The 19,608-nt window shown below is 44.6% G+C and overlaps 1 long non-coding RNA gene across 1 annotated transcript in view; it reads left to right on the top strand.

Annotated features, from left to right (window-relative positions):
* The first annotated feature begins 4,571 nt into the window (after positions 1 to 4,571).
* LOC133493707 (uncharacterized) overlaps positions 4,572 to 19,608 on the top strand; it is a 59,245-nt gene continuing 44,208 nt past the window's right edge. Inside the window, exons 1-3 of the long non-coding RNA XR_009793112.1 lie at positions 4,572 to 4,676; positions 4,769 to 4,822; positions 16,608 to 16,700. This is a non-coding gene — a long non-coding RNA (uncharacterized LOC133493707). The remainder of the gene's footprint in view (positions 4,677 to 4,768; positions 4,823 to 16,607; positions 16,701 to 19,608) is intronic.

Below are 19,608 nucleotides of genomic sequence, written 5' to 3'. Positions count from 1 at the left end.
AACGCCCGCCTTGCACGTGTTACCTCTGTAGATTATGCGGTCAGAAATCAATACGCAATTCCAATTGTGGTCAACAGGTGGCACTGTAATATAGTGCGATAATATTAAGCGGATCAAAACACGCTGTCAAATTAGCAGCAGTAGGGCCATCGATCTCCGTCTAAATCAGCAAAACTGCATGACTCAATCCCTGTGTGTGTGTGTGTTGCTCCCTCTTGTGTGTGTGTGCTTTGGCCACCTGGGGGCAGTATAATACAGACAACAGAGATGATGTCACAACTCCTCAGCAATAATAGCCGTTCGTCACAGTGACAAGGGAATATGCCTGTCAACGTTGTTGCAGTATCTCTCCACGCGTGTTGCTATACCATTTGTGTTCAATCCATAAATCACGCTAATGCGTCTCTGCTTTCTGTGCAGCTTGACTTGAAAGCAATGCGTGTTTCTTGTCACGGACGAAATGAGCCAATAGCAGCAGGAATGTTTTACGATAGATGAGTGCATAAAGTGAAGAGAAAAGAGAAAGAAACAATGGCTGGAATCGTCTCAGTGCTGCTTCATTATTAAAAGCCTTCCTCTCCTTTGGAGAAAAAAAAAAAAGCGCCTGCACTTTTTTACACGGAGCTAAGTGTTATTATTTCCCCATCTTGTTCTGAGACGTGGCCACGCGTCAGCATTCATTCGGTTTAGCGTACGAGTGCAAGCAGATGCTGGCTCTGCAGCTCTCTACGGACAAGCTGGGAATCCGGCGCTTCCTCCCGTGAGCGAGAAGTGGATGGGAGAGGCTAACAGCGGGCCTCCGCGGTCCTGCTGGGAACTCCGTCGACGGGCTGACGAGCCTGAAGGCGCCAAGCCACGCACGTCGATCAAACTGCTCGCGGAGCAAGCTTCTTTTTTTTCCTTCAAGCTGCGTAAATACACCGCTTCCATCACTGAATGAAAGCCAGCGGAGAGACAAATCAAAAAGAGCAAAAAGTCAACAAAAGGATGTTGGTGCAAGGTGTGTCGGAAAAATGTCATGCATACATTAAAAAAAAAAAAAAAAGCATACATACCAGAGCGGCACGGTCGATCCAGTTGGTAAAGTGTTGGCCTCACAGTTCTGAGGTCCTGGGTTCAATCCCGGACCCGCCTGTGGCCCGCCTGTGTGGAGTTTGCATGTTCTCCCTGTCCCTGCGTGGGGTTTTCTCCGGGCACTCCGGTTTCCTACCACATCCCAAAACTTTAATTGGACACTCTAAATTGCCCCTAGGTGTGTGTGCCCCTGCGCCTGTTTGTCTCTATGTGCCCTGCGATTGGCTGGCGACCAGTTCAGGGTGTAGTCCGCCTCCTGCCCGTTGACAGCTGGGATAGGCTCCAGCACTCCCCGCGACCCTCCTGAGGATAAGTGGCAAAGAAAATGGATAGATATACATCCCACTCCAGTCACTGATGGTGTAGTGGTACACACGCCTGCCTTTGGTGCAGGCAGCGTGGGGTCGATTCCCGCTCAGTGATGGTGTCGATATCTGCCCTGCGACTGACTGGCGTCCGGGCGTCATCTGCCTTTCGCCCGAAGCTAGCCGGGTTAGGCTCCAGCGTTCCCGCGACCCTTGTGAGGATCAGCGGCTTGGATAAAGCCGTGACATTATACATACTGGAAAATCTCTCATTTAAAGGCACACAAAACAAACTCATGCAAAAGTGTTCACTAAAAATTGTTACACACAATTATTAACCTCGCACATTACAAAACAAAAGCTCTTAGACACATAAAAGAAAAGAAGCTCCTCTTGACCTAGCAAGAAAATAAATCTCTCTCGACCTCATGCACATGCAAAAAAATTCTCATGCACACCCAGAAAATCCTCACACACACCCCAAAACCTCTTCCACTCACTTAAAAACATATTTTGGTGAGTGGTTTTTGTGTGTGTGTGTGTATGTTTGTGAGTGGTAAAAGTCATTTGTGTCTTTGACAGCTCTTTGCACAGTAAATAAGTGGGATCTGTTTTTGGTCCCCCCCCCCCTCCCCCCCGCTACCCTCCACACCTTCAGTTACGAATTGTTGACTGCAGCTGTGTTCCAAATGACACGCGCTACTAGTACGAGTGCAGGAATAAGAAAAAAGACGCCCGACTCAGCGGCGTGTGACGATGGAGCTCACGCGGGTCGCCCGGGAGGCCCCCAAAGTGCTCATCATCTCTCTAAGCGGAAAGCACGGGCAAGCGCCACATAATAACACTCGGAAATCCTCCATTATTCCGCCTCAGACGCTGTCTCGCGTAATGAAAGCAACAAACAAACATGCATAATTCAGCGAGCGAGCCACTTGTATGTCGGTAATGATTGCGCCGGAAAGTGATGAAGTGCCGCACTTGCACCTAAACGGCCTTATTTAAACCCATTTGGTGGATGCGATTCAGGAGGGGGGACTCGCTTATTTGTGTAATGCGCGGGGGGGCTCACCGTTGCGGCAAATGAGGCGTTTTATGCTGCGGGAAGGGGGGGGGGGCGTCTCATTTATTTGGGAAAATGAAACAAGGGAAACAACAGGTGGGTGCAAAAAAAGGATTGAACCGTTCACACGTCACGTAATACACATCATTGACGTGTTAGCCTTTGTCAACGATATTGTGACGACGGATCCCCAAAAGATTCTACGGTTAAATCCTGTTTTTTCCCCCCTGTCCTATCTCTGCTGTGTGTTGCCTAGGAAACAGCATGGCGTGCATGATGAGTCTGTCCCCCAGAGAAACATGACAAGTTAACATTGTAGCGGTTTGTGGGCTCCCTCTAGCGGTACACGAAATAATGACTGAATTAAATGTTCAAACTGTGCATAAATTTAGTGTCTTAAACTTGTTTTTTGCTCGTTTTAATCCAGTCCATGTCATCTATTAAATGCAGTGCACTTGTATTTAAATTTGCCCAGTCATGCAAATGACTTTGCGTGGAATTTTGTTAACATTGGTCCATGTTTTATAATTAGATGTTCTTTTGAAGTGATTTTCAAAATGTGGACTTTCAAGTTGTATGCGACAGAAACATTAAACGTCCAAACTGTGCATGTTTATGTGTGTGTGTCAGAGGTTTGTGTGAATATTCTCAATGTGCAGGAGGCGGGGTACACGCTGAATTGGTCGCCAGCCAATCGCAGGGCGCATCGACACAAACAGCAGCACCGACAATCACACCTAGGGGCAATTTAGAGTGTCAATTAATGTTGCATGTTTTGGGGATGTGGGGGAGAAACCGGAGTACCCGGGGGAAACCCACACAAGCACGGGGAGAACATGCAAACTCCACACAGATCCGAACCTTCGTCCTCAGAACTGTGAGGCCAATGCTTTCCAGCTGCGCCAACGTGCCGCCCTGTATTTAACTTTTCGCTCCAAAACATTCGAATGTAATCTTTAACAATTGTCTGTTTAGTTACCGCCGTACATTTGCCACACATTAATTTCACAGTCTCACTCGGCACTTTTTATTGTTTCGCCGACATCGGCAAACGTCGGTTTCATCTCACGGCGGTTTGACTAGACTCGCGCAGGGATTGATGTCGACCTTTTTTGAAAGCCAGATTGGAGACAAAAGCGAGGGCGAGGGGTGAATTGTCCGCCGACGTGACTCCGGGCGCAAGCAATCTCCAGGCCGGCGAAGATGCCAGACGGATGCGAATTGCTCTTATCTTCCGCTGACCTTATCCGCCTCGCCAACCCGCGGCCTGATTCGGGAGGGCGAGGAGGGAGGGAAGAAGGAGGAGGTGGATGGAAGTGATGATAAAAAATGGGGAAAAATGCGCACTGATGGCAGGTGCAGGTGATGGAGCACAAAAAGATGCTGAGAGATTTCTTTGATTTGGATCAGAAAAGAGGAGGTACGACCCACTCGGGCCTCAAAAAAAAAAAAAAAAAAAAAAAAAAAAGAAGCACAACTCTGGCAGACTTCCTTACTTCACAAATACCTGCGTACGAGTTCCATTTTCTGTCTTACGTCTCCCAATTAGAGTCTCGTGTGACTGTGGTTATTTTCGATCATTTCTGACTACAATTCAAATGTTTTCTTTTTCATTTTTCTAGGAGTTGTCACATTGAGACACGAGAGCTCTTCTTGCAGGGAAGTTTTCAACGTGAAAAAAACAAACAAACAAAAAAAAAAACAGGGCATACATAATATTTGTGATACACACCCACACAAAACCATAAAGAACACACAAAAAAAAGACAACACAACAGGCTAACATAAATGACTCATTGGGTCATTTAAAAACATAAAGAATAATCTTTAAATTTTAATTTAATAATTCATTTGTGACTCACTGAATGCTCAGAATAAAATATACAGATATACTTTATTATTTTCACGTTTGTTTACAATTCCATTTCATTTTGAAATTTGATTCATGTTTTCATATTGTACATCACTTATTATCCCGCGACCCTCGTAAGCAAATGGATGGATGGATATTAATTATTAAGTGATGATGATTAGGGTCGTTCCAATTTTCGTGATTCCCGAATTGATTTTGAAACCGGTCCTGCAATTCTCCACCTGTCCAGCAGTCGTCGCCATACTGCCGGCCCGCTGTAGTTTTGCCAGGTGGCTTTCGCTGTCGCAATCAAGTCCACAATCAGCCCAGTTCGATGCCTGCTGCGTTCCAGTCGGTTCCGTCCTTGGACTCTTCATCGTCCCATGTGCAGTATTATCAGTTTGATATCAAAATGCAACTCATAAAAAAGTCACCATATGATGTAAAGTTCCCCCTTTTTTGGATTTACACCTTCAGCTGCCGTCAAGCGTGCAAAGTTCAACAACTTACAGCAAAGACGAGGACTCATAGGTGAGGACCACACGCGAATCATTTTTCCCCCTTTATTGTTGGATAGAAACAGCAAGTTAGTGATTTAACTTTTTTCGTGGGGTGCATTTGCCGTCTTGTAACGACTGGCTCCAACACCAGACGTTTGTTTACTTTTGTTGAGGTGCGACACGTGCGAAAAAGAACGAGCTGGGGCCCGTGGGAGCAACGATGAAAACTGCCAAGGCAAAACAAACCCAAGACTGCTTAACAGCGCTCTAATTGCCTTCCCTTTATCTTGCATTTTTATTTTTTGAATCTCGAAAGACGTTAATGACTGCGGAATGTTCATTTTAGTCAGAAACCTTTCAAAAGCGACGTGCGTGTTATCATCAGTTCTCAGTATGATGCAGTGGAAACGATAAAGCCGATTTTGTCTCACACTCGAAAAGGCAGATAATTGCTGCGTTGATGTCAAACATCATTTTATGTATCCCACTTAAGCAAATATATTGTCTATTTCATGTTTATTGCTCTATGTGGATGGGTTCTTTTCATTTTGGCAGAAAGTGTACAGAATTTTCAATTTTTTTACACGCGTTTATTTTCACCACACCAATTCCTTGAAGATAAATTTGGATGATAGTTGTATATGTAAAAATTTCCAATGACGTCTGATTACAAATGAAGTTTGTTGTCTCTATTTTGTATTGAGCCGTGAGCAGAAATACGCAAGTCGCAAATACTAGATGCCGACAGTGAGCTTCACAAAAAGCAGTTTGACAGACAATAAGCAATTGTTGGAAACAAGCTATTAGTGAAACCATTCTTTAAAAATAAACTGTTAGTTGCCAATCCTGCTTGTAGTTAACAAAATAGAAATACACGTTTTTAAAACCACACGTTAAGAAAGCCCCCCGAGCATAATGCTAACCGCCAGGCTAACGAATAGCATCAATCTTGCGGCGTTGTAACCCTCAAGGCAAAAGACATCCGAACACAAACAGCGCAGCAACACATGTAGACAGACCGTAGCAATTCTCGCAGGCATATATTCTTTATCCTCTGTAAAAAGACTAATATAGCTGCAACTTACTGAACAATTGTGACTGTCTCAATGTATATCTGTGCACGTGGTCAAGGAACAAATGAAATTTTCAGATTTCTTCTTTATGCACATGCCGCTTAGGGTAAATGCGAGCGTCATGGCAGAAAAAAGATCACAGATGGCAGTAAGAACGTAAAAGGGGAGCAGAATTATGATGGGACACCGACGGACTGTAATGGTTGCAGTCGCCAAATCGTCAGGCCAAACTCAAACACAAAAAGTTTTGAAACCGTTAAAAGGTTATTGGACTAAATTTGAGGATGAACCTTCAACGCACTGTAAGCTTTACAGGTCAACTTTGACCTGCATGTTTTTATAACTAAAAAAAACAAACCACAAAATTTGAGTATTAGTGTGATATGTAAAATTGTCTTCGTGCCCTGACCTAAAAAAAACCCAAAACAATTTAAATCACATTAAAAAAAGTTATTAAAAAAAATAACCCTGCCAAATTTCTTTTGGCATTTAAAAAAAAAGGTGCAATATTACAAGTTAATAAAAAAAGTGTGATAACTAACAATGTTCAACTTTTGTGACATTATCATCTAAATGTTCACCTGCTATCTCGCGGGCCGTGTTGAATTTTATCATAACGGCACGGTACAGCGAACCCCCGCTTATCGCAGGGAATACATTCCAGACAATCCAATATTTTTAGAATCAAGTATTCTTCCGACGATCCGCGCCCACCTCCCTTTGTTGCGTCCGCGCAAACATTCCGCGGCGGGAACCGCGCCTCCCGTCGGACTGTGAGCCGTTTCATTCGTCCCGGCAAGGTAGCTCGTCTGCGCCGTTATGCTTATTTTTTTTAATTTGCAGCTCGCGCGCAGAACGTTTGTCGTCGTCTGCGGGGTGGCAGACTCACTTAATAACAATGGCGGCGTAAGCGCATTCTAATGGACGAATGAGCTGGAGGGGGTTGACGTTGTGCATCCTCTTCAAACCCGAGAGGTCTCGAGTGCTTTAAGCGAACTGTACTTTGTTTACATTTGTACCGAGCATTTCATTAGCTTACACGGGAACGATCTGCGGGAATGTATCAGGCGATGGACTTGATGTGACTTTGTAAACTTACACTAACATAATAACATTATAATGCTATGACAGTTGCATATTTATGAAACAAAAACATGCAACTGTCAATTCATTATTTAATTGAGGGGTTTTTACGACATCTGGTTTGCAGTCCTTATGTTGACTATTTCTCATGAAAGTTTCTTACTTTAATTTGGCGGTATTCAATTTCGTAGTTCTGAATTATCAGTATAATTTGTAGCCACTTGAGGTCGCCCTCATCATTTTCCACCTTCTGCCATCTCTGACTTTGAGTGTGTGTGGCTTTACAAGGTGAGCCCTGGCCTAGCCTGGGCTGTAATTTTCATGTTATAAATTGATTTTGTTTATATCAGATATGATTTTTTTTTGCCCTTAATATTAGTATTGGCTCTAAAATTTTTTAAATAGATTTTCAACAATTTTGCTGTCTTACGTATATTTTTTATTATTTTTTCAACATAACAACCATTGTACGCTGAAAACTCACTCATTCACTGTTTTTGTCCCCAGGCCAAAGTATTGTCTAAAAGTTTTGCTTCAGCGCCATCTTGTGCCATGAACTATGCTAAAGATTTGTATCATCTTGTTGCAATTGTAAATCTTTTTTTTTTTTTTTTTTTTTAACAACATCTGGTTTGCAGTCCTTATGTTGACTATTTCTCATGAAAGTTTCTTACTTTAATTTGGCGGTATTCAATTTCATAGTTCTGAATTGTCAGTATAATTTGTAGCCACTTGACTTTGTGTGTGTGTGGCTTTACAAGGTGAGCCCTGGCCTGGCCTGTATTTTTCATGTTATAAATTGATTTTGTGTATATCGGATATGATTTTTTTGCCCTTAATATTAGTATTGGCTCTAAAATTTTTTAAATAGATTTTCAACATTTTTGCTGTCTTACATATTTTTTTCTCTTTTCTTTTTAACATAACCATTATATGCTGAAAACTCACTCATTCGCTGTTTTTGTCCTCAGGCCAACGTATTGTCTAAAAGTTTTGCTTCAGTGCCATCTTGCGCCTTGAACTATGCTAAAGATTTGTACCATCTTGTTGCAATTGTAAATCATTTTTTTGGGGTGTGTGTGTGCAGTGAGTGCACTTGTTGCCTCTTTATTGGCACAAAGGACATTTTGAAGTCTTTTTGCCAGATTCATGCCTCGTTTTAAGTCAATTCCAAGCAGTATTTCATCCCTCGTTTGCTCACTTGGAGTGGCGAAAGTAGGGGGGGGGTAGAGAGACAAAGAAAGCGAGTGAGCGAGCGAAACTCCTATTAAGGGCAAAGTCGATCAAAGCGGGTGACTGGCTTTGGATATCCGAGCTGCTTTCCCTCCGCTGTCTTAATAAGGCAGGCATCGAAATTCAATAGGAGTCCAGATTTGAAGGCTGTCGCCAATTATAAGGCAGCGCGCGTTTCCCCCGCGGGGTGGGGGTGTGGGGGAGGAGGGGGGGGGTGGTCTCTCCTCCGTGTCGACGTGCTCACGTGACGTTTCCTCACGGGCGAACACGACACTCACCCTGGCGCACAGATGCTTGTTTTGTCAAATGATGCTCAGTGCGCATGGTCCTTTTTTTATTATGATTATTTTTACTCGTCTGCTGATTCGGTGCAATGCAAGGGGGGGGGGGGGGTGAACGCAGCGGTGATGTCATCGCGACATCCAATCGGATCCCTCCCGTTTCATCCTTTGCGCTGGCGCTGCCCCTCTGAAGGAATTGATTAGTTGCCGTTTTGCAAACGGGAGATGGAGAAAACGTTTTTGCATCTATTGCGTCCATGTGCCTTAATAATCGTGATTAAAAAAAAAAAAGGCCAACGGTATAAACTCGGCAAATGGTATTGTTAAAATTTATTATACCCCCCCCCGACCCCCCAAAAAGCGCACTTTCATTTTGATTTACGTACAAAGCAGGCAAATAGATATGTGCCACTTATTCCTGTAAAGTGGAAGAAACTTCAAAGGCTTTTATGTTGATGAAAATATAATTCCCTTCGGATTGTTGTGAGCGTGCAGAACAGCAGGCGGTAAAAAGCCTCACTATTGTCCATGCAATAAATGGACTTTCCCTTTTTTACAGGGTTTTGTACTGTGTGTCATCCACTGGGTGAAATAAACATTGATCGCCCCCACCCTCACCCATTTTCATTTTTTTTTTCAACTGCTCCACGGATCTGAAAGCGTCTTCGGTCCAGTCGATAATTTCAAGACATTACCGCGCCCGTAAACCCCCCCCCCCCCGCATCCCCCCCCAGCGAGGGAATTTGTGACCACGTTCGCGTCTAATCTCCAAACTTGAATGGCTCCCTAATCAATATGCGATCAAAAAGCCGCGAGTGCTGTTCTGCGCGAGAAGAGAGGGTCTGAAAATGTCACCCCAAAAAAAAGCGACTTTGTTACATTTCCAGTAAATTTTAAATTCCAGTAATGAGAAAATGTCTCATTATATCACATTAATAAAAAAAAATAAAACATAAGAAAAGCACCTAAATCATACTGCTACTGAAAAGAAAAATAGCTCCATGTGTATATAATCTATATTCATCCGTCCATCAATTTCCATAGCCGCTTATCCTCACAAGGGTCGCGGGGAGTGCCGGAGCCTATCCCAGCTGTCAACGGGCAGGAGGCGCCGGGTACAACCTGAACTGGTCGCCAGCCAATCGCAGGGCACATAGAAACAAACAGCCGCGCTCACAATCACACCTAGGGGCAATTTAGAGTGGCCAATTAATGTTGCATGTTTTGGGGATGTGGGAGGAAACCGGAGTGCCCACTCGGAGAAAACCCACACAAGCATGAGAACATGGAAACTCCACACAGGTGGTTCCAGGATGGAACCCGGGTCCTGAGAATTGCGAGGCCAACGCTTTATCAACTGAGTCACCGTGCTGCCATAATCCATATTGTATATACATATTTTCCAAATGCCTCCTCCTATTGTTTCCCCTCATAGTCAACAGATGGTGCTGTGGCACCATCGTTGCCTCTTAGTTAGTCCACCAGTTGTGAAATACTGCAGCTACATACTGGGCACAGAAACATACACGCTTACACTAACTCTAAAGGCAAAACTATTGGATTACATCATGAAAGCATCACACCCCCCCCCCCCCCCGCGCTTTTTTTTTAATACTCTATTCTTAAACATTTTGGATCGTTCATATACTTCCCTCCAGCGAATCTCTTCCCAGATGTGGGAGAAGTATGCCACATCACATTTCTGCTTTTATAACTGTGTAAAAACAAAACAAAACTGTGTAAGGCTGCAGCATTCAAATATTTGAACGAAAACTATACCAATTCTGTCAAAAAAGGAAAAACAATTGTGCGTTATCCAACAACAAAATGTGGAAGCGAAGCGGCAGTGTAATTTGTAGCCACTTGAGGTCGCCCTCATCATTTTCCACTTTCTGCTATGTCTGACTTTGAGTGTGTGTGGCTTTACAAGGCCTGGACTGGGCTGGTGAGTGACGCGGGCGTCGGCGGCGAATTTGAGTGTAAATGTCGCTGTTGGGTGACACCTCACAGTTTCCAGACGGTGTAACGCACAGGTGTCAAAGTCAAGGCCCTGGGGCCAGATCTGTTCCGCCGTATGATTTTATGTGGCCCGCGAAGGCAAAGAATGCGCATAAACTTCCATGACTTGTGTTATCTGTACCAAAATTTCAAATTGTCATATTACATAAATGATAACCTTGATATATTACAAGCATTTTTTTGTGTTACCAAACCAGAACTACAGTGTGGCCCACGTCAAAAAATCTGTTTGACACCCCTGGCGTAATGGATGCGTGCCAGAGCTGTCCTGACCACTTCTTTATTTTTCTCAGACTTTGTCCAACGTTTCTTCAAGATTTGGACTTATTCGATGGATTGTTTAAGCCCTCCAGGTTTGCTGCGATCATCGCTTCCAGGTATTGCGTTCAAGCGAGCGTCTGCACGCTGCAATGTTTGGCGAGTGTCCCGCTCCTTTGCTCGGCACTCTGCTCTGGGAAATCCTTTAAATCCGTCCCAGACTGGTGAAGAAGAACCAAGTTGGCCGAGTGCTACGGATCCTGAAAAGAATCCCGGCTCCCGTGTCGTCGGTAGGCGGGGGGTAGCGGTTGTTCCTCGCGGGATCGACGTCGGTGGTGCCGAGTTTCATATCCGCTGGGCGCCGCCCATTCGGGAATGTCGTTTGTTGTCGTCCCACAGGAAAAGTTATCAAGAACTCAGATACTGAAGGTTAATTGTAACGTTTCATCCCTCGAATGGGTGAAACCATTTCCTACGACATCTTAGTCGTGTTGTTTTTTTTCTGCTCCTTTTTTTCGGATGACTGAAGGAATGTCAGATCTCGATTGAGTACAAAAGTGACAGCAGAAGGCAATCGGTCTACATCCGCGGTACTGTGCATCCTCGCTCCTCTCGAGATTCAGCAAATGAAGAATTCACAGACGGGGTGCTTGAAAAGGGGGAAATGATCGTCTGGGGAGGGTGTCCGCAGTGGCTGAGAGGCATTAGGGACTATCAGATTTCTATTTCCTGCCTGGGATGCCTTAAACTGCTTCCAGTATGGCTTTTTTTATTTATTTTTTTGGGAGGCACCATCGATAGATCCTCAGCTCTGTCTCTTAGCCATTCATCTTTGTGACGGCTGTCTGGGTGGAAAGCCTTACAAAAATGGCACGACAAAAGTCAACATACGGTCGGAATATTAGGTACATAATGTTAGGGACCTGCTGCAAATAGGTCAATAGGTAATTGACGCACCGCCCGAAAAGCTTGATGATTGCCTGCAGAGGTCACATGATGGTGGCAAACCCAAACACAGTACAACCTCGGTTCGAGAATTGATTTCTTTGAAAACTGAATTGATATTTCCGACGTCTGCGTACAGTTGCTGCGTTATACACAATAACAACGCATGTCGTAGGTCGGCTGGTCGGGCCGCGCACGTTATTTCCGGGTCTTGCCGCAGGCGTTCGAGTACCGATTTTCGTTCAAAAACGGAAGCAAAAAAATCTCAAAATTATCGTTCCAAAACTGCTTTGTTTGAGAACGGAGACGTTCGGGAACAGAGTATTCACTGTAGTCGCAATGTCGGTTGGAGAGAGATGAGAGAATTGAAACTCCTGGGCTCACGTCAACATAGTTGCAAATAGCTGAGGCCGCAAATTGCAAAAATTGAGCATTGTTTGTCGTGGTGAAGAGAGAAGCAACCACCTGGGATTGGGCCGCAGGCCATCAAAGCCGCCCCCCGCTTGACCCGCGTGATTGGGGAGCCTCGTTCCCGCTGTAACGTCCTGTAAGCCGTGGACATCAAACAGGAAGCGAGGGGAGTCGAGAGAGAGAGTTGTCAGAACTTTTAATTTCATCGCAGTTTTCATCTTAAATTGATGTGATGTTGTAAGCGGGGGTCATTCAAGTTCCTGCGTCTGGACGACGTTGCCACTTCCTGGTTTTAAACGAGATTTTACGAGGCTTCTTTAGATGTGTTAAGTTTGCATATTCAGAGATGCCCAAGGAGTCTCGCGTGGTATCTGGACCCGAACGAGCCGCCAAAATATCTGGCCGCGTTTCCACCGAGCTGTGTCCCGAAAGGCTTCTTTCGCAGGAGCCAAAAAAAAAAAAAAAAAACGCCGCCGTCATTTCCTAACTTCATTCTGGGCCCCCGCTCTCCGCCTCGTGTCCCGTCCCACCTCGGTGGAACGTGGCCATGAATAATGCGAATCGAACGCGCTGGCGGTAACCCCGCTTTGACTCGCCAAAATAGCTACAGTGAAAATTGTCAATTAATTCCTGTTTAGCCCCACGTGGATTGTTTCTCTTAGAAAAAAAAAAAAAAATACAAATAAGCCAGACATAGCCAGTAAAAGATTTTCTTACAAGTCCTTCCTTTGTTTGCGTAATGTTTACCCAGCTTTAAATTGATCCTGAAGGACTACATGACGCAAGATCCGAGGAAGTGCTGTGTTTTTGATTCACTGGCGGTACTCTCCTGACATTACCGGCGCAGTTCTTCACTTATTAATCCACAGAGCAGAAACGCGGTTGCCACAGGTAGAGAAGCCCTCGCGGTACACTCGAGGCTCACGCAGGAGTACCATTCATGTCGTCAGCAAAGAAGGAGAAGACGAAAGCGTCGAGCGTGACTGCGTGCGTGCGTGAGGACATGAGAAGCGAACCCTCGGGGAGGCGTGACGCGAGGGCTCCTTGTTGGCGCCACAGATGGCACGCCACACATGAGCAGTCTCATGTCTGTGACACAGACGTGGACGCATAATATGGTTTACGTGTCACTTTGTATACGCGCGAAGAGAAATCTCATATCAGAGCTCCCATTTCCAAGCGAATCTGTCTACATTAGCGTTAGCGCGGCGCAGAACTTGCCTGGGAGCGCGACAATGGCGCAACTCGGAGATGTATGAATTTCACGTTGATTAGTGCCAAATATGAAAGTGAACTGGACCGACCGCCGTGCTAAATGCTCGCTCTGAGGCAGATTATAAATTACGCGCAAATCTGGCTTCACGCTGCTTCATAATGGATTCAACTCTTGGGTTTAACGAAAGCCTAAATGAGATTGATGAGCTCTGTGGTGCCGCTCTGTCTTTTTGTGAAAAAAAAAATCTTTGAAATTAGGCCAATTCTTGAGTGGTCTTCAGCACATTTGATAACACGTTGCGATGATTTCTCGTGTGACTACCTTGCAACGGCAGTAGATTCGAATAATGAAGAGACATCAGTGCACTTGTGCTCACTGGATGTTTGACCCATATGCAGGATGAAGCGAGCATAAAAGAAGCCAGGAGGCAAACGCAATTCCTCACACCTGATTGTATAGTTGAAGTGACAGAGTGCCTAACGTCCCGTAATGGCCGCGTTTAAACCCGCGTTGACCTTCTGCGTTGAAAAAACCGGAGCGCCTCGTGATGCGTGCCGTTATTTATGGGCCGTGGTCAAAAGCTTCTGGCTTTGATATCCAAAATGTTTGGCCTGCTTGAACCATTGAGCAAGGCATTTTGTGTCACAAATCAGTCATCAAATAGCTCGTTTTTTTTTTTTTTTTTTTTTTTAATGCGGTGTAACGCAGGCCCGGGTAACGGTAAGATAGGGACTAGTTAGCCACTAACCTGCCCTCACAATACGTCACTCGCTAGGCCTGGCTCAAAATTTTAAAGCCAGATACACTCAAAGTCACAGATACGACAATGAAGAACCTGAGGACGGCGACCACAAGTACAGTGGAAAAAAAAACAAGTATTTGAACACCCTGCTATAGGGAAATCATGGAGGGTTCCGAAATTTTCATCGTAGGTGCATGTCCACTGTGAGAGATAATCTAAAAAGAAAAATCCAGAAATCATTATGTACGATTTTTTTTAAACGATTTATTTGTATGATACAGCTGCAAATAAGTATTTGAAGACCTGTCTATCAGCTAGAATTCTGACCTTCAAAGACCTGTTAGTCCGCCTTTAAAAATCCACCTCCACTCCATGTATTATCCTGAATCGGATGCACCTGTCCACCCCATGCAATCAGTAAGACTCAAACTTGTCATATGGCCAAGTTTTGTGGTCAGATGAGACCAAGTTTTGTGTCATAATTCCACTAACTGTGTCCGGAGGAAGACGAATGATATCTGTCCCAAGAACACCCTCCCTACTTTGAAGCATGGGGGTGGTAGCGTCTTGCTTTGGGGGTGATTTTCTGCACATGGGACAGGACGACTGCACTGTATTTAGGATACGAGGATGACCGCGACCATGTATTGTGAGATTTTGGGGAACAACCTCTTTCCCTCAGTCAGAGCATTGAAGATGGGTCAGGGCTGGGTCTTTCAACATGGCCATGACCCGAACCACAGAGCCGGGAAAACCAAGGAGTGGCTCTGTAAGAAGCATATCAAGGTTCTGTCTCCAGACCTAAACCCAATAGAAAAATCTTTGATAGGAGCTGAAACTCCGTGTTTCTCAGCGACAGCACAGAAGCCTGTCTGATCTAGAGAAGCTCTGTGTGGAGGAGTGGGCCAAAATCTCTCCTGCAGTGTGTGCAAACCTGGTGAACAACTACAGGAAACGTTATTTCTGGATTTTTGTTTCTTGGATTATCTCTCTCACAGTGGACATGCACCTACGTTGAAAATTTCAGAACCCTCCATGATATCTAAGTGGGAGAACTTGCAATATAGCGAGGTGTTCAAATATTTATTTTCTTCACTGCACAATGCTTCTGTATTATGCCGCTTTACAATGTAAAATCAATTATTCTCCCAAGTAATCGACGGTACAATCTGTTGTTAAAAATATCCCACAGCTGCATCCTAGTCCAGAATCACCCGGCGGTAACACCATTTGGAGCAGTTGTTCCCTTGGAAGTTCTATTTGCATTCGCACTATACCCATTTAATGGATGTACATAACATTCTCTAAAATGTTCTTCCAAGCTTGTGTGTGTGTGTGTGAACAAAATCCTTTTGGCTCCAGACACCAATGTGTGTAATCGGAGTGGGATGAGAGCAGCTCTATTTTGGGGGGTCTGGATCCATGTCAGCCTGCCTTCTGTGGAGAAGGAGATAAACAAATAAAGAATGATGCTGAGTGGGCTTAAAAGCCTGTTTGTGAAGTTAAAAAGAGCTGTTGCTCTGGCAATATAATGAATTTGTCAGCGCTGATGGAGTTTGAAAGTGAACAAGAGTTTGCAGGGGACAAAAAAATAAGTAAAAAGAAAAAAAAATCCACGATAAAACCTAGGTCACTTGGGGGTGATTCTAAAAATGGTTAGAATGTAACATGTTTTTTTGGGGGTGGGGTTGGGGGGTGTAAACGCCCTCCGAAAATGTCACCTTAACTCAGTTGTGCCATTTCCATCATAGGCACTTGAAAGCATCCCACTAACAAAAGCAGCTGGAGTTAATGCTTTCCAAGATGCTGTGAAATCCTCCACGTCAACGCGTGACGCATTTGTTCTCTCCGACCGCAGCCAAATTGACGTCTACGCCGCTGTTTTTTCTCTTAATAACGTACAATGCTTTGCTTCGGGTCTTTCAAGTCCAAAGTCTTGCTTTTCTCGGGAAGCGAGGTGCATTGCGGGGCTCGGCGCGTTCACTCGCACGTGCGCAAAGCCAAGGTTGCCTTCCCCGTCCATCACTTATTAAGCGCACATACATAACTCATCCCCACACCCTCCATACTCCATCCTTGACACATCCAGTCGTGAAAGTCGTCCCTTTCATCAAAACTGAGGCGTTGAAGGAAACCTCGCGGCGTACGTTCTTTTGCTTGGTTGCCCGGCAAAGAATAATATGCGCGCTCACAACGGGGATGTAATGTTGCCGATGAGGCAATATCAGCTCACCAGGCTTGTTAATAACCGCCTTTCTTAATTGCGTGCGAGGGAACAAGTGTGCTGGTCAGCGCGGCAAAGCACGGGCAGCATTTGTGAGATGCTTAAGCGCAATCACAGATTAATACCACCGCAGGGAGCTCAGTTAAGCAGAGTGTGAAAAATAATCACGGGGGAGGTGGGACAAAATATGTCCACACTGCTTTTACGAGCCATCATCATTACTACGATTTACATGCATACATTCAACATTTTAATTATAGATGGGATGGCTGTTGATGTGCATTTAATCCTGTTCATTTTTTTTTAAACTTCCTTTCACTATTTTGTTCAGGGTGTCATCATATGAAAATTTGAAGACGACGACCTAGGGGAAAATGGATGACGTGGAAGTCACATCTGGAAACAACAACCCGAAGAAGCAAAGGTGCTCCTTTCAAACTTTGAAACAAACTAACAATGAGCAGTGATGTTTTTGTATGTGGAAAAATTTGCATTACACTACAGTATACTACTATTACTATCTGATATTTCCAGATAGATTTTTTTCCCTTTTTACTTTTAAAAAAAATGGCAATGCAAGCTGCAGTAGTCCATTACTTGCCCAAGTTAGCATACAACTAGCGTATTTTACGCACTATAAGGTGCACCTTCAATTAATGGCCCACTTTGAGACTTTTTTTTCCATATATAAGGCGCACCGGATTATAAGGCGCATAGAATAGACGCTAAAGTAGGGGCTGGGGTTATGTTTTGCATCCATTAGATGGAGTTGCACTAAAGGCGGAATATTGATCCATATATAAGGCGCACCAGATTATAAGGCGCACTGTCGGCTTTTGAGAATATTAAAGGATTTTAGGTGCGCCTTATAGTGTGGAAAATTCGGTCATTTAAATTGGTACTGTACTACAGTGGTGAGGCCGGCCATGATGTACAGATTAGAGACGGTGGCACTGAAGAAGCAACAGGAAGTAGAACTGGAGGTGGTGGAAATAAACATGTTGAGGTTCTTGCTTGGAGTGAGCAGGTTGGATAGGATTAGAAATGAGCTCATGAGAGGGACAGCCATAGTTGGATGTTTTGGAGACGAGGTTAAAGAGAGAGCAGACTACGATGATTTGCACATGTACAGAAGTGAGAGAGTGAGTATATTGGTAGAAGGGTGCTGAGGATGGAGCTGCCAGGCAAAAGAACGAGAGGAAGACCAAAGAAAAGGTTGACGGATGTTGTGAGGGAGGACATGAGGACAGTTGGGGGTTAGATAGGAAGATGCATGAGATAGGCTTGGATGGAAAAAGATGACACGCTGTGGCGACCCTTAACGGGACAAGCCGAAAGGAAAAGAAGGAGTGGACTGGCAGGTGACTTCTGTCAAAAATAAAGTACAAGAAAGCTCTCAATAAATCCGACTTCTCACATGACAACCGGGTCTAAAATCCCCAACTGGCAACGTCCGAATGGGAAAGCGTGTTCAGTATTTTTAAAGTGCTCCGGTTTCTAGTCATTATTTGTAAGTGCGCCATTTAAAATTGCATTTCCAGGAAGGTTGTTGTGCAGTTTGGAGGCGACCAAGACATGTGGAACTATTGTAGTGTCTGAAGGACATACATTCACTCGTTCATTTATACATACAGTATTCTGTACAGCTCTAGACAAATACATAAACATAGACAATAGCAATGCTCCATCATCCATGTGTGTGTATATATACTGTCCAAATGCCTCCCATGTACTTCATTCCCGGCTTCTTTTCAAGTCACGTGCGTTCTCGATAATTAGCGAGCGCACACCGGCCCACAGCAGCGTGCTAGGTTTCTGTCGCGGACGCCAATCATGAGTCATAACGTGGTCATTTAATTGACATTTTCCGCGAGTGCTGTATAAGCTTTCAGCGGTCATAAATTATTCCCGCACAATAATGCAGCCTTGTATATTGTAATAGGCTGCCATATTGCGTTTTATTGCAAGCGGAGAGGTTGTGGCTCTCAAAGAGGGAAAAGTGCATTGTGACATTGTGTCGTGCGGCATCTATTCTCTTCTTATTTTTATCAGCCTGCCCCCGCCAAACGGATTCTTTTATTCCTTCCGACACGGCCCGGATTGAAGTCTGGAGCTCGGCACCGCTTGTTGCTTTTCCAAACGGACGTGCAACAGAAGACACGAGATTAAGAAAAGGAAGAAAATACATGCACCAAAAAAAAAAAAAAAAAAAGAAATATTCCCTGCGGTCATCTTGTGTGACATAATTTCAGAACTTTGTGTGTTTTTTTTCAGGTACGACGGACAGATGACAGATTGTTGCTTTAGCGTAGAGGAAACAGTCGTAGACGGGTCCCTCGTAGTTTTTGTCTTATATAACACCGACTGCCGTTTACTCTTCCGTGACATAAAAAGAGATATACCACTGACTCCCAACCCTGCAGCCGAGTGTTGTCTGTGTACATTGTGTGTTGCCGCACCGTTTGTGCTCAAATATCAGTTGCTTCAAACGTTACACCAACCGCGACTTTGATGGCGGTTTCCATAGCCCGTCCCGTCCTGTCGTTTTTGTCAATATTAAGCCAGGGGATATTCGCATGAGGGCTGCAGAACAGCGGTGAGATGTGCCGTAGATGTGACAGAAGAATTTAAGGTGGAGGTGAGACTGCATCGGGGATCCACTCTGAGCCCCTTCCCGTTTGCTGTAGTAATGGATACGCTGACAGATGAAGTTAGACTGCAATCCCCTTGGGCCATGGTGTTCGTAAATTATATTGTGAAAACAGGGAGCAGGCGGAGGAACAATTAGAAAGATGGAAGCACGCACTGGAAAGGAGAGGAATGAACATTAGCCGAAGTAAAACCGAATATGCGGAAATGAGACGGTCACAGGGAGAAGAGATAGTGAGGGTGGACGACTTCAATTACTTGGGGTCAACAATACAGAACAATAGTGAGTGTGGCAAGGAAGTGAAGAAACTGGTCCAAGCAGGGTGGAACAGTTTGCGGAAGGTGTCCGGTGTTCTACGTGACAGAAGAGTCTCCGCTAGGACAAATGGCAAAGTTTATAAAACAGTGGTGAGGCCGGCCATGATGTACGGATGAGAGACGTGTTTCTGAAGAAACAACAGGAAGTAGAACTGGAGGTACCAAAAATGAAGATGTTGAGGTTGTCGCTCGGAGTGAGCTGTTTGGTTAGGATTAGAAATGAGCTCATTAGAGGGACAGCCAAAATCGGATGTTTTGGAGACAAGGTTAAAGAGAGCAGACTTCGATGGTCTGGACATGTTCAGAGGCGAGAGAGTCAGTATGTTGGTAGAAGGGTGCTGAAGATGGAGCTGCCAGGCAAAAGA

The sequence above is a fragment of the Syngnathoides biaculeatus genome, chromosome 20 (genome assembly GCF_019802595.1).
Source record: "Syngnathoides biaculeatus isolate LvHL_M chromosome 20, ASM1980259v1, whole genome shotgun sequence".
In the NCBI taxonomy this organism is placed as follows: Eukaryota; Metazoa; Chordata; class Actinopteri; order Syngnathiformes; family Syngnathidae; genus Syngnathoides; species Syngnathoides biaculeatus.
Note: the sequence above shows the minus strand (reverse complement) of the source record. Positions and strands in the feature narration are given on the sequence as shown.